Here is a 14,681-nt window from a genome sequence, read left to right on the forward strand (position 1 = left end):
CTCTTGCTAAGTACCCGTCGAGCCTGGGCCAAACCGTGCCACTCATGTTCCACCAAGGCCAGAGGAACAGCATGTCAGCCGGGTGGCCAGGGAAGGGCCTGGAGCACAGCACTCCAACACCTGGCAGGCAGACAAGCAGAAGCCCTACCCAGGTTCTGGGCTTCGCACAGCAGAGGGACAACGAGGTGGCTTATGCCTGCCAACAGCCAGCCCACTACCAGTGGGCACGGCACGGGAGGGAGGGACCTGCCCCACCACGCAGCAGGGCCACATGCTGAGATGCCAGCTCTTCTCCCTTGGTCCCTGCAGCTGCCTGGAACCAGAGTGGCCACACCCGCAGCTGGCTGCCCTTCCCCAGGAGCCCTGGCTGGGAGCCCCGCTGCGTTCCCCTTAGACTCACCCTGTCCTCACTCCTCCTGGGCCTAGCGGAGGAGATGTCCTAGAAACGATGAGTGGACGACTGGATGGATGGACTTATCCCTACCAGTGCTGCCGTCAGTCCCCAGAGGGAGCGGCAGGCCACGCCCTGCTGTGTATGTGAGTCTTCACCCACTTCCTCCCCTGTTTCTCAGACAGAATATCAGCGACAACAAGGTAAGGGCAGGAATATGGGCACCAGCCCTCGCCCAGCGCCTCCCAGGTCCAAGGCCATCACAGGCATTTTAGAGACTGCATCCCTGCAGAGAAGGCACAATCATGTCACAGAGGACAGTGGAGCTGAGCATGGCGAAGGGACGGCCACAGTTCTATGAAACAGCGACTCGGGTGGCCTGTCTCAAAGCCCATCTCTCCCATCTTCCTCCCAGTGGGTTCTCCCTCCTGACCACCAGCTAGCTACAGGAGGGACAGGCCTAGAGACCTAGTGCACTTTAAGTACCATGTCGGTGACAACTGTGATTCTGCCATACACTGCGCCCTGCCGTGACCACAAAGGCCTGCATGGCCAGAGCAAGTGGCCGGGTCTTTTGGCCGTAGGGGCAGCCCTGACGGCACCTAGCGGTCAGCCGGGGCCTCGCTGGTTCCTGCGTCATTCTCCTCGGTGGGGGTTGGGGTGTGAGGGTCAGGTCCAGCCATCCAGGTGAGAGGGGAACTTTCTGACCAGGACCCTGACAGTGACTGCTTCCCCACTTCCTTCCCAGCTTTGGGATGGGCTGGGAGAAGCAGGCCTGGCCCCTGGCTGAGGCAGCACGAGTCCCGGCACTCTCCGGCGAGTGGGAAGTTGCGTCACTGGACAGAAGCCATGAGCCCTCTGCCCCACCCTCTTGCTTGGGACCCCACGGTGCGTCCCTTTCGGCTCTCCCTCCTCTTTCCTTTCTATACCGCCAAACTCCCAGGGAGTCCCTGGCCCCCTTCAACCCGGTGTGGCCCAGACAGTTCCGAAGAGACAGGGCATGGAACAAGAATTCTTGCTCAGGTTGGTCGGGGCGAGACGTTCTAAGTGAGGCTCCGGTTTCTCCTCTTACCTTCAGTGATCCAGCCAGGGAGCCGGGGCAAGGGGGGACCGAGTCTGCCCCACCTTCTTCCAAGCGTCAAGAGATGACAGCCACAAAACACTGACCAAAACCCCAAACGACCCAGGCCTGCGGGACTCTGCTCACTGGGGTCACCGCGGACATCCCTGTTGGCACCCCTGAGTTCTAGAGGAGGTGGTGGACTCTGTGGTGCGTGTCTGTGGCCTCCAGTCAGACAGCCTGCATGCAGGCGGGCTCACCTGGCCAGTGACATCGCCTAACAGAACACTGAGTCCTGGTGGGCAGGGGGCTCAACAGAGGCAGAGTCAAGCAAGGCCTGGAGCCACAGCCCTGGGTAGCCTCGGCAGGCCCGAGGCCCAGGAGCCAGGGACGACGCCCCCCACCCCCCGTACCAAGTCCTGCACCACGACCAGGGCCTAGCCTCTGTGTGACCTGGGCCTCAGTGGGTAGAACTGCTTCGCTCTTCCAGGAAGTGCCTTGCCACTTACACAGTGAGGCTCCCTGGGGTGGCTGTGAGGATGGGGGCCTGTGCTCAGTGAAAGGCCTGCTCACAGTTAGCACCCCGTAGATGTTAGCTGTGCTTGTCACTGTTGTCACTGCTAATATTTTCATATGCATCACTCTTTTTTTTTTTTTTTCCCCTGGTACCAGGGATTGAACCCAGGGGCGTTTAACCACGGAGCCCCATCCCCAGCCCTTTGTTGTATTTTATTAGAGACAGAATCTCACCGAGTTCCTTAGGTCCTCGATAAGTTGCTGAGGCTGGCTTTGAACTCTCCATCCTCCTGCCTCAGCCTCCGGAGCTGCTGGGATTGCAGGTGCCTGCCACCGCACCCGGCAGCATCACTGTCTTTGATTCCAAAGTCCTTGTAGACTGAACTTCAAGGAAATGGAGAAGACCTGAGCTTGCAGCCTACAAAAGCCATATTTCCTAAATTCTTCATCCCCAGAATCAAAATTAGTGAGGGTGGGGTGAGGGGAATTTGATTAGAGGCCTTGAGGGATCTGGCCGGGTCACATGAGCTGCAGTGACCCAGAACTCGGGATCCAAGATGCGTGGACCTCAGAGTACCCAGTAGAGGATGGGCAGGTGACAGGCCCTTCCGGCCCCATCTTTTGGGGGCTGGTCTTTGGGGTGAAACATATTTATCTAGGGCAGCAAGGGTTAACGCCGGGGCTGGGATAGGCCAGGCAGCACGGAGCACTCCCTGTTTATTAATAAGCTATTTATCACCAGCTTTGCTTTTAATGCCATTTGGGCTTAATGTCGTTAATGAAATATAAATACCCACGCTAACGATGTCGGTCAGAGGCAGCACGGGCAGCAGACGGCTCGAGAACCAGGGCCAAACCACCGGGCACGCTGGGGAAGAGGCTGAGAGCTCAGGAAGCGGAAGAGGTTCCCACCAGCTCGGCACCCCCGGCCCGACTGCTCGCACCACAGACTCCCTGGCTGGCTGTGCCGGGAAAGGCTGGAGGAGGCGGCCCACGGGGAGAGGGGCCCTCCTCGGGCGCAGATGCTGTTAACTCCTAGAGCACAGAGCCGGGGCCCGCGCGCTCCCACCTCAGGGCAGTGCCCGCCTGGCATCGGGCCCCTTGGCTGCAGGAGGCTGGACTTCCACCAGCTGGCAGCTGGCCTCTCTCGCTGCCCTGAGCTCCCTGACCACGAGGAACAGAGCCAGGGTGACAGGGGTCACGAGAGCGAGCAGGCTGGACCCCATCAAGCTTTCCAATAAAGGCGCGCCCCTCCTGCCCTGAGAGTGACATCCTGGGCAGCCAGCCCGGCTGAACGGTGTGTCCTTCCTGAGAAGCCAGCACTCTGCTCTGTGGCCGTGCAGGTGGGCATGGGGAGGTCAGCAACGGGTATCTCTGTTCAGTGCCCAGAAACCTGGAACAAGGAGGGGCCCTGCCTAGCAGGCTGTTGTCCCTGACCTTGTATGTGACCTGGCCTGGCCCCTCCCACACAGGAGGCCACCCCTGCTCAGAACAAATGCCCTGGTTGTCCACCCAACCCAGATGACCCGGGAACTTCGAGCCTTCCCCTTAGGCGCAGGCTGGATTTCCTAGATGCCAGCCTCCCCTGGGACAGGTGGCCGGGGGGCACTGTTCCCTCACTTGGGGCCACAGATGTTCCAGAGGGGACTTAGACTCTAAGCATCCAAGGACCACCTGGGCCCAACAGGTTGGAAGACAGGCAAGTGGCCGACATCTGTCCTCCTCGTCCTCCTCTCCCTGTACTGTGACCACGAGGTCACCAGGACCCCAGCCTCACCCTGCTTGAAAAAGCCCCAGGTGGCTCCCCGGGAAGTGCCACCTCTTCCAAAGGGAGCCCCAAAGCCTCTGGCCCTCCTCTCAGGATCGCTAGAGGAAACGTGGAAGCAGAATATCTCGTACTCCATGAAGACACCTTTAGTGGGAGCCGATAGCCAACAGCCCACGGAACGTACTCGTGCTGAGGATGGGGTGCAGGTCACCTGAGGCTCGGCCACACCCGGGTCCTGCATCTATACTTGCTAATGCTGGCGACGGTATCCCGGCTCCTCAGATGGGGACAGTTTCTGGCAGGTGACAAGACCATAAGAGGCAGCAGAGGAGAGCAGAGTCCTTGCCTGTCTGGGGACAGCGGAGTCCTCTAGGAGGCTCCTTTCCCATCTCTCCCCTTCCTCTTCCTTCACTGGCCACTCCTACACTGCCCCATGCCACGGCTCACCTATGGGGGTCCCCCCTCCATGAACCCCCCCCCAAAGTCACCTCCATGTCCCTGAGGAGCATGGGGCTCATTTGCTGGGGCTTGGTGGAGCTCAGCTCCGAGGCTAATCCCCTGGGTGGCTCCTGTCAGATTATTAATTAGCTAAAGCGGATCGGTCCTGAAACAACATGCGCTTGGACTTCAGATAAAGCAGGCCAAGGAAACCAGGCGGGGGGCTGCTTAAAGTGACAAGACCCTGATGGTGAACTGCTCCCAGGGAGGAGGCTGAGGCTGGGGCTGAGTGAGTTCCAGATACACCCCCCAGCACCCTCTGGCCCATCCCAGGTGAAGTGTTGCTAGAGTGCCTCCCAGGGGTATGTGTGCTTGGGGAGGGGGACTCTGCACATCGGGGACCATGAGAGGAGGGGCCAGTGACAATAGGGTCTTGTTTTTTAATAAAGAGCTTGTGCCTAATCAGATCACATCAGTCAGAGCTCTTCAAAAAGCATCTCGTTTTACTTCGGGTAACAGCCAGAGTTCTCACGATGGCCTGCAAGGCTTGTAGGATCTGTGGACCGCATCCCCCTGCCCCAGCCTTGATCTCCAGGTCACTCCTTCCCAGCCACCCTGGCCTCCCTGCTGGCCGCCTGCCTCTGGGGCCTCGCAGCTGCTGTTCCCCTGGACAAGAACACTCTTCCTCCAGATTCCAACCAGGGTGACCACGCCTTCCCTTCTGTTTTGTCTCCGCCCTGATGTTACCACCTCAGTGACCCTTTTCCCCAGAAGCCACATCTAAAATCACGAACATCCACCTGTCCACCCTACCCCGTTCCATTCCCGGGAGCTGCTTTAATTTTCTCTTTAACACGTCGCCAATGAACATCTCCTTTCCTTCCTGATGCCCTGGACCGTTTGTTTCCCTCCCACCAGCATGTAAATTCCACGAGGGTGGGAATCCTCACCTCTCTGTGTACTGTTGCACTTTCAGTGTCTAAAACATGGGTATGCAGTGGTGCTCAATGGCAACTGATTAATGAATGAAACCGGAGGTGAACGAGCAGAGGTTGGAGGTCAGGACTGGACCACCAGCTCCTCTGGTTCTGAGCCCATGTGGCTGAGCCCTGTCCACCCCAGGACCACTTCCTCTCCCCTGACCCTATCTGACCCACCCTTTCTGGTTCTGGCCCCTACACTAGGTGCCACATGTGCCCTGCTCCTAAGCATTTCCGCTCAGCTGCATTTCCAGGTTCTGGTCTTCTGAGGGGTCACCTCGGGGACCCACCTACATGCCATTCAGATCCCCTTCCCCAGCTGGAACTGCCCCGGGGAACAGCGCAGGGTGGTGACAAGCGGGAACATCAGGATGCACAGCTGCTTCCCGGGCCCAACTCAACGGCTGGTGAGCTCCTGGGCTTGGATTGTTTTGACTTGAGTCGGTGAAGCTGAAATACTGAGTCACAATGGCCCTAAACTTCATTACCAGCTCTTAACCCAGATTACTAAGGGAAAAAAAAAAAAAGTTGCTTTTAATTGCTTTTCTCGATTAGCATTTCTGGAAAAGGAACTAGTGTTTAATTACACCTCCTCTCCTCTCCCGCCCTGGCCACAGCGGTCTCAACCCCAGACTAGCAGAGCAAGGCTCAGGGTCGGACAAGCCTCCGGCTCCCGAGGGAGGTCAACCAAACCCAAGAGAAAACGTGGGCGGGGAGCAGAAGGTGGGGATCACTCCAAGGCCCCATGTGACTGAGAACAAGCAGCAAATGGCGTGGGGGGTGAGTGTGTGTCACCATCAAGGACCTGGGAGATGGGCTACAAGGGTCCCACTGGTGGCTCGTGCCTTGGTCCAGCGACCTCTGGCTTAAGGACTCTCACCTGGATCAGGTCTGTTTCTCTGTAGATTCTGGAATGAAAGAGGCCAAGGGGACGCTGGTGGGACAGCAGGAGCCCGCAGGTCTACACGGGAAGGGGACGACGCGTGCCCAGCCCCCGGGGCTCCTCTGTTACTGGTATTTTTTTGCTGCAGGCACCCAGAGGCCACAGGGACTGAGGCCGAGCATCTCCCCTGGTCCTTCAGGTGTCAGTGCTCCTAAAGCCATCGTTGTTCTGCTCGAGCCGCCCTGGCACCAGACGAGACCCCCAGGAGCAGGTGCAGGTCAGACCTGCCAGCCCGCGTCCCTCCGTCAGTGCCTGGGGTAGCAGGGGCTTCCAATTCTATCAGGAAAAACTGAAGGGCCAAGGGCGGGGCACCTGTGCCATCAGACAGAATTCCTGCCCAGATTAGAACCAGAAGCATCAGTGGCTCTTTCCAAACCTTCTCCCAGTCACAACCCCTCGCGGGGCTGCACCACTGGAACCCACTTGTCCTCCTGAGCTTCGCAGCGTCACCCAGGGTGGTGGAGAACACGGCCCCACATCCCTCTCCGGAACCCACCTCTCTGCTTCCCCCACCGCAGCTGCGTGCTCTGGAGCTGCCAGCCTCACATCAGATCAAAGCCCCGGAGGATGGCATTAGAACTGTCCAGTCCAGTTAGGAGTGAAGGTCATGGATCTAGTGCAGACCATGGAGGCAGAAAGCAGAAAAGCCTCCCACGTGTGCACAGACGCACCCTCCCCCAGGGCCAGCAGGCACGCCCAGGAGGACTGGCTGGCGGCCCCCTCCGAGCCAGGCTGAGGCACCAGCTGTGGGCCTGGGACATCCCCGTCACCCCCTGCCAGCCGCCACCAGCTTGGCCTTCTGCTCCCTCCCATCACTTCCCCGGAGGTCAGGTCTCCAGAGCTTCCCGGAGGGCTGAGCTGCTGTGTCACAGATTGCTTCCCACTCGGGACACCCCTGATGCCCCCTGCGAGACGTAGCTGGCCTGCCCTTCCTGCCACGCCCCCTGGAGGTCAGGCCTCCAGAGCTTCCTGGAGGGCTGAGCTGGCCCATATGGCTGGGGGTGTGTTGCCAGCACGGGCAAGTGCACATGGGGCCCAGCAGCCGGTGGTGACAGCTTCACGCTTGTGCCAGCCAGGCCTTTGGCTTGCTACCGAATTACACGGCAGTACCCAGGGCTGCACCAAGCCTGTGGGGGTGGGGGGAGCCCGGGATCGCCTCGCTGTCACAGCACCAGGCTGGGCTTGCCTCCTCCTGCCTGGTCCCTGCAGATGATGTCAGGACCTGGGGTACTGGAGTCCACATCAGAGGCCCCAGAAAAAGTCACAGGCCTGAGTTCAAGTCTGATGGGCCACCTAGAGCAATGCACAGCTTTCCACGAGGAAAGACCCCCCCCCCAAGAGGGCTGAGGCTGTAGCTCAGTGGCAGAGTGCTTGCCTAACATGTGTGAGGCACTGGGTTCAAGTCTCAGCACCACATAAAAATAAAGAAAGAAAAATACTGTGTCCATCGACGACTAAAATAAATAAATAAATAAATAAATAAAAGACCCCCAAGATCTCTGCAGATGTGCAAGAGCTGGCAGCTGAAATGGGTCCCATGGACCTGACCAGGTCTTAGACAGTCCCATTTCTCAGCCTCAGAGCTGATCAACTGAGGGTCTAGGCACGAAGGACCAGGCACGAAGGAAAAGGTTCAGGAGCTCGGAAGACAGACCACACGTAAAGCCCCACTGAGAGGAAACTCTGCGGACGTCTGTGCCCAACCTCAGACCCAGCACAGGACCCCTGGAGCAAAAGCCAAAGCTGGTGTCGTGCAGAGTCATAGGGCTGAAAGCACCGCCAGCATGGAAGTCCCAGCCTGCTCCAAGGCTGGCTGCTGGGGACGGACCAAGGGGCACCCAAGCCCTTCAGGACTTGCTTGGCCACCGGCTTGGTTCCAAGATGGCGCCCCTCCTCCAACCCACAAGGTGTTAACTGTCTCAGAGCCATGGGTCTCCCTCTTGGCACTGTCAGGAAGAAGACGCAGGCCACACCCCAGGGGCTCAGAACCCTCGAGGCGTGCTGACCCCTCCTTCCCTCACCCCATTCAATCCACTGGTAAGTTCCACTAACTCTGCCTCTGGGCACATGGCTTCCATCCAGGCCCCTCACTCCTCCCGTCCCCTGGCCTCCTGGTTTCTTCCCTTTCCGCCATTCTGATGCATTCTTCCCAGGACACCCTCACACTTTTTTTTTCTGGGGACTGGGGACTGAACCCAGAGGCCCTTTACCACCGAGCCACACCCACAGCCCTTTTTATTTTATTCTTGATAAGTTTCCCAGGCTGGCCTCCAACCTGAGATCCTCCTGCCTCAGCCTCCTGAGTGGCTGGGATTACAGGAATGCGCCAGGGCATCTGGTTTCCAGCTGTCTTTAAAAAACAAAAAGCAACTCACTACCTCCTTCCTTAAGGCGCCCCTAGGGGACATCCTGTCACCCAAGAATAAAATCCCACCTTCTCCCCTGACACATTATGCCCTACACATCCAGGCCCTGCCCTGTCTACCTCCCGGCCACTTGGCCTTTCCTCCTGGACACGGAACGTAGTGAGTTCCTCCCTCCTTAGGACTTTTAAACTACCTGTTCTCCCTTTCTGGAATATTCTCCTGCCTGCTCTTCAGATGGCTGTCCACTTCCTGTCCTTCATCTCAGCTGTCACCTCAGAGGCCTCCTCTGTGCATCCTGCCTTAAGTGCCCCGGGCACATTCCATTCAGCACCAAGTCTTTGTTCAGTTTTGTGGGTGTGCTGGTTGTCACCTCTGCTACAGGAACTTGGTGAGAGCAGGGGTTTCTTGTCCACTTTGTCTCTGGGGGAGAGAGTGGCAGACACCAGACCCTCTGTGACTGTAGGATAAATGTGACCAGATCTTGCAGAGAATAGCCAGAAATTGGGAGACGCTGAGCCAGGCCTGTGGACCAGACTGAGCCCAGTCTTGGCTCCCTCGCCCATGCTGTGGTGAGGCTGGATGCCTCTGAGACCAGGGGTCACCCTGCCACGAGAACCCCAGGCTGCGGCCAAGCCCGTCACTGGAAACGTACGGGTAAGTGAGGCGGGACTCGGCGACCACACTCCCTCTCGGAGCCCGCAGGGTTCCCAAGCTTCATTATCAAGCCCAAGACAGCCAATGCCAGGATGTGGGAGTCCCACCGGACCTGCTGGGCCCATACCCTGTGCCGGGTGCAAATCCCAGCTGGCACGGCCCCTGGGAGCCAACAGTGAGTGGAAACTTCAGAAAGGGAAAAACTAATGGGCATGTTTTGCCCAGAGAAAGAGGAAAACAAAAAGCCTGCCACCAAGAAGAGAAGAGGCCAACCTGTCCCCTCAGAGGGGCACTCTGGCAGCCTCTGGAGCAGGGCACAGGGTGGGCTGGGAGCCAACCTGAGGCTCCCGCCTTCCCAACAGACATCCTCAGAGAGGGCAGAGATGGCAGGAAGAGCTCCGGGAGATGCCGAGGTAAGATGCTGGCACCGAATGCAAGCAAGACCTCGCAGCCACCAATCCCCCCACGTGGCCTTTTTCAGGTGACAACAGGACAACAGCGGCACACCTTAGGTACAGATGGACCGATTCCTGGAGCCCGATCACATCCTGGATGCCAGGAAGAAGAGTCCCAGCCACATGTCGCTCCACCCCAGCAACCAAAGGCCAAGTTTGCATCTGATTTGCAAACCCTGGGTTGTATTCAGGGCTCCTACTAGTCCCCAAGGAGGCCTGGCCTGAAACGAAGCGGGCCTGCAGCTTTGGGGACCCCTCCAGCAGGCATCCTGGTACCCATCATTGCAGTGCTTCCTCTCTGCAAGTTCAAAGTTCAGAGTGGCAGAGCCAGGAGGAGGGGCAGCACCCATCTGCCCATGGTGTCTGAGGGTGGCTGAGCCGGGGTGCTGACTCCAGCCTGGCACCCAGAAGAGGAGCATCCCCCAGCCAGCCTTGGCCTCTCGGGACGACATCCAGACCCTCCACCTCAGGCTCTACCATAAGTCTGTGTCCATTGGCTTTAGGTTCCCTCAGGATCCCAAGAGAATACTGAATAATCACCAATATTCAATGAGTCACCTGCCGTGTCAAGCCCCACCCCAAGGACTGGCACGTCTGCTACCTCAAGGTAAATATCTGACATTATAGCCCCAGACTCCCCAGGGCTGGCCTCAGGTAAAGGGCTATTTCCAAGCCTGGATCAAAGGCACCTTGGTTTTGCCTCTGAGAAGGGGCTGGAGCCACCCAAGAGAGCCCTGGTGGGTCTCCCCAGGCTGAGCCCAGAGCTCAGAGAAGCCTCTGCCCATACAGAAAGGTCCCTGAGATGAAGATCCAGGATGGCATCTGACAGGCGGAGGCCTCACCTGACACCCTGGCCCGCCCACGCCATACCATCCAGTGTCACCCACAGGACCACTGGGAGGACTCTTTAGGGTCAGTTACTCCAACTTGCTATGTTCCGGGTAAGAAAACGGAGATCCAGGCAGGTGCAGTGAGCTGCAGGTGCCTGGCTCCCAGACCAGGGCCCTCTCCTCACCCTCATGTTCTTTTCACTTTCACCTGTGCTGCCTAAGCCACCACCACCCAGGCTGGAACCCACTGAGATAGGGTGGCCTAGGGCCTACGCATTTCCCACCCTAAGGCGCAACCCCCAAACTGGCCGGCCCACTCTTCCCAGGGGCACCTTGGGAACCAAGAGCAGCTACCTTTGCATCCCAAGAGGCTGGGGTCTGAAGTCCATTCCAACACGCACCACCTGGGAGTTGCAGGACCCCCCTGTGAAGGAGGGGTTGGTGGCCAGGGCAGCTGGAAGGGCCAATGGGATCTTTGTCTTCTGTCACCAAGGTCTGTGTGCCTACCAAAAAGAGAAAGGAAAACAGATTAGGCTACAGTTGGTGCCCACAAACCTGCTGCCCATAGGCGAACAAAGGAGGCAAGGTTCCGACACCTCGGGTGGTAACAAGCCAGCAACGTGTGACTCCTGGACCCTGCCTGCCAATCAGCAGGTGGCACTGCCACTGTGCATGCCACACTTGACCCGGTGACCAGTGTGCCCTTTGCACAATTATTAGCCAATTGCTATGCTAAGAATCAAACAGGGAGAGACAATACTAGGCCAATCAGGTGCCACTCTGGGAACAACAGAGGGGTCACACCCAAGGCTTGGTACCTGGGGTGAAAGGTCCGCCTGAGAATGAATCAAGCCAACACTGGAAACAGATGAGACCCAATGCGACAGAATGGGCCCCTGAGCTCCCTAACCCTGCTGCCCTCCAGATTGCCCTGGGCCAGCTCCCGGCTGCCCCACAACCCCCTGCGGTCATGGAGTCTGCAGACCAGCATTAAGCAGGGCCTGGACAGCTGCGCGGGATGGTCAACTCGGTTTCTTCTGTCTCCCTTTCCCCGCTCCCCTCTGCTGCGGAGCTGGGTCATCTCATAAAAAAGAAAAGAGGGTGTGAGCAAACGCCCTGGAAGGAGGCGGCTGAGATTCATCTGTGATAGGTGCTGGGCCAAAAAAACAAAAAAATAGTGGCCAAAGAAAGTTGGTGCCCTGCTACCGGCAACCTTTGTGTCAATTTAAGCAAATATTGTGGTGTTTCCATGGTGATCCCTGTTTTGAATATCCACTACACTCACTTTTTAAAGGGCTTTTCCTGTTTGCGTTTCAACTTCAAACCTGTAAATATTTTCAGCCTTTTGAGAAAAAACGAGCCCGTGTGCGTGCAAACACAAACACACTCCCGAACCTGGCGCACAACTTCCCGAAGTGGCGGCCCAGCCTCCTGATGTAAGAGCAGGGTGCAGGGAATCCCGGGGCAACTCTGCCCACTCTCACCCCCACCCTGCGTATGAAGCTGGCACTGAAATCCAGGTCCTTTCCTTCCTCCTCTCCTGGGGGACTGTGACATCTGCGACGGTCAACGGCAGTGTGCTCCCCAAGTGTGTGAGCGGGCCTGGCTCTGACTGCAGTGAGTGGCATGGAGTGGGCAGCTGCCTGGCAGGTTCTCCAACTTGGCCCAGCCCTCGGAGGCCCCAGGGGGCCTCCCTGGAGAGCTGAGTGCTCCTCTCCTGCCACCCAAGGCTGGGCCTGAGTGGAAGGGAGTGGGCTCTGCAGGCTTCGGCACAAGCTCCTCCCCTCTGGTGGGGCGATGCCACCCAGGCCAGCTCCCTGGGCCAAGTGTAGAGATGGAAGGTGTCAGCAGTCCAGGGTGGACTGGCCTGGCTCCCACCCCACCCTCAACACCACACAGGGTTAACGGCGGGTTTCCTGGTTTCCATGGAGTCCTGCCAGGCCCCTAATGTGAGTTTCGTGTGATTTGGGGGAAGTGGATTTCCTTTGTTTTCCAGTTTGGGAATATTTTTTTCTTTAAAAAAGAGGAAAAAACACTTTAATGGGAACTTCAGGGCCACTGGGAGACTCAGTCCTCTGGGCTCTGACACTCCTCCTCCGGTTAGTCCAGAATCCGCCGAAGCCCCCGCAGCACACCCACGGATTCACGGCTCTGGGTGGGAGGAAGGGGTGCCTCGGACCACCTACGGCTGCTGCCCCCAGAATGCCTGCCTGCAGGGGTTCCACCCCAGGGTCCTCAGACTCCCCCGAAAGCCAGCGTCTGACATGGGGGGGTGATACTCCCAGCTCCCAGCTTTGCAGAAGGGACACGGTATTTCCCTAGAGAAAAGGTCAAGGGAAACACGCTACCTCCCAACTTCTGGAAGGAGCTGGTGGGCCAGAGTCTGACCCCACACCCAAGCTGCACTCCCAGTGTCTCACGCCTGGTTCTGAAGGGGGGTCTAGTGACAGGGTAAGAGGGGTCTCCAGACCCTAGGGAGCCTAGTCTGACCTCTTCCTGCCAACAGAGGAGCCTGAGGGGCAGAGGGAGCTTCAATCAAATAAAGGGTGTGGCCAGGCCTCTTCCTGCTCCTCCTCAGTCTTCCCCATTCCTGCCATCCCCCAGCCCAGCCAGGGTGTGGCCTTACTCTGGGACTGTCCTCAAACCAAGTGGCCTGACCCATTTACCAAACCAGGGCACAGGCCTTGGGGCCTTCCATGCACTGGGGTCCTCCCACGACGCAGGCCCCAGGGGCCATGGCAGCAGCACAAATCCCGGTCAGTAGGTAAGAGCCCAAAGTGCGGATCTCCGACCAGCAGCCCCGGGGGGAAGGGGCGAGAAGCCAGATACAGTTACAGAAATAACCCTGGGCCAAGGATCAGAGATGTGGGTCTGAGGCCCAGTTCTGCCACTTAACCCAGTGTGGGCCCTTCGCCGAGCCGGCTAATCTCCCGGGGCTCAGTTTCCTCACCAGTCACCCAGAAGGAGAAGGAAGGAAGGAAGGAAGGAAGGAAGGAGAGGAGGTCCCCCAGGTTGTGGGGAGACCTGGCAAAGGCTGAGAGGGGCGCTGCCACCACCTTCTCCTTGCACGCTTCAGGGAATCTGGCGCTCGAGAGGCCACGTGCCCCTCGCCTCTGCTCCTGGCACATCCGTAGTCCCTGCGTTTGAATCCGTGCTGGATTGAAATCATTTGTTCATGGGTCTGTCTCGCCTTGGGTTCCTAACACCTCGAGGGCAGAGACCAGGTCTTAATGACCTTTGTGTCGGCACTTAGCAGAACAGCTGGCCCACAGTGGGTGGCCTACGTGCTGGTGGGACTGAAGGAGTCCTTGATCTCACGTCAGAATCAGAAGGGCCTAGTGTGGCTTCTCCCACTTCCCCAACAGAAAGTTTCACGGGCAGTTTCCACTCTCCATTCTGTCGAGCTCCCTAGGCCCCAACCTGCGATTTGGCTCCTCTGCCTCCCTCCTGATCCCTGTGAATTCATGACTTTCAGGCCTGAGGGGACCACTTGGCTACTTGATCCTCCTCCAATCAATTCCAAGAAGAACTGACTGAGCACCTACTATGCGCCTGGGAGCATGCCGGGAATAGAGAGCACTGGATGAGTGGCTCTCCCCTCTGCCAATCGGCCTGCATGAGAACTAATATAAACTAACCAGATGCCAAGCCCCATGCCAAGTGCTCTACACGCATGATCCTGCCCAGTCTTTATAACACGAAGGCAGGAGCAATTACGGTCCCCAGGGAGAGATCAGGGATAGCAGGTACAGAGATACGGAGCAACTGGGCAAAGGTCACACCACTCACAGGAGCTGAAGCCAGGCCTGGGCTTGGAGAATGCGGGCCAAACTCACCTGCTCCTCCTCCTTCTCTCCCCATGATCTTAGCACCCACTCCACCTGATGCCACTTCCCTTCCTGAATCTCAGTTCCCACAGCCTTGAACAGCTTTCCAGCAAGTCCCCCAGGGCCTCCAGAGTGCGCTCAGTTGGACACCACAGCCAAAGACAAGGGCCGCGCTCAGCCGCTCTGGCTGGGCTGAACCTGGGGACGGACAGGCCCAGGGCCGCACACCTGGTGTGCAGGCCAAACCCTGAGCCTGCCTGGGAAATGGGGTCTCAGCTGTGGGCATGCTCATCGCTGCCTGTCATCTGATGGGATGGGGACGAGGAAGCCATCAGGAGAGGGCCACTCCAAGGAGGCTCTAGCGGGTAGGACAACTTTCATTTCATCTCTACAGACAAGGGGGCAGGTGGAAGGGTGTTTTGGTGGAGGGAGGCAGAAGTCTCTGCTGCCTGC

The 14,681-nt window shown here is 58.2% G+C and overlaps 1 protein-coding gene across 3 annotated transcripts in view; it reads right to left on the reverse strand.

Moving 5' to 3' along the window:
- Casz1 (castor zinc finger 1) overlaps positions 1-14,681 on the reverse strand; it is a 141,531-nt gene that overhangs the window by 99,317 nt on the left and 27,533 nt on the right. For all 3 annotated transcript variants that reach the window (XM_026397955.2, XM_077791512.1, XM_077791511.1), the window contains exon 2: positions 10,756-10,904. The gene's annotated coding sequence lies outside the window, so the exon portion shown is untranslated. The remainder of the gene's footprint in view (positions 1-10,755; positions 10,905-14,681) is intronic.

The sequence above is a fragment of the Urocitellus parryii genome, chromosome 11 (assembly GCF_045843805.1).
Source record: "Urocitellus parryii isolate mUroPar1 chromosome 11, mUroPar1.hap1, whole genome shotgun sequence".
Classification (NCBI taxonomy): domain Eukaryota; kingdom Metazoa; phylum Chordata; class Mammalia; order Rodentia; family Sciuridae; genus Urocitellus; species Urocitellus parryii.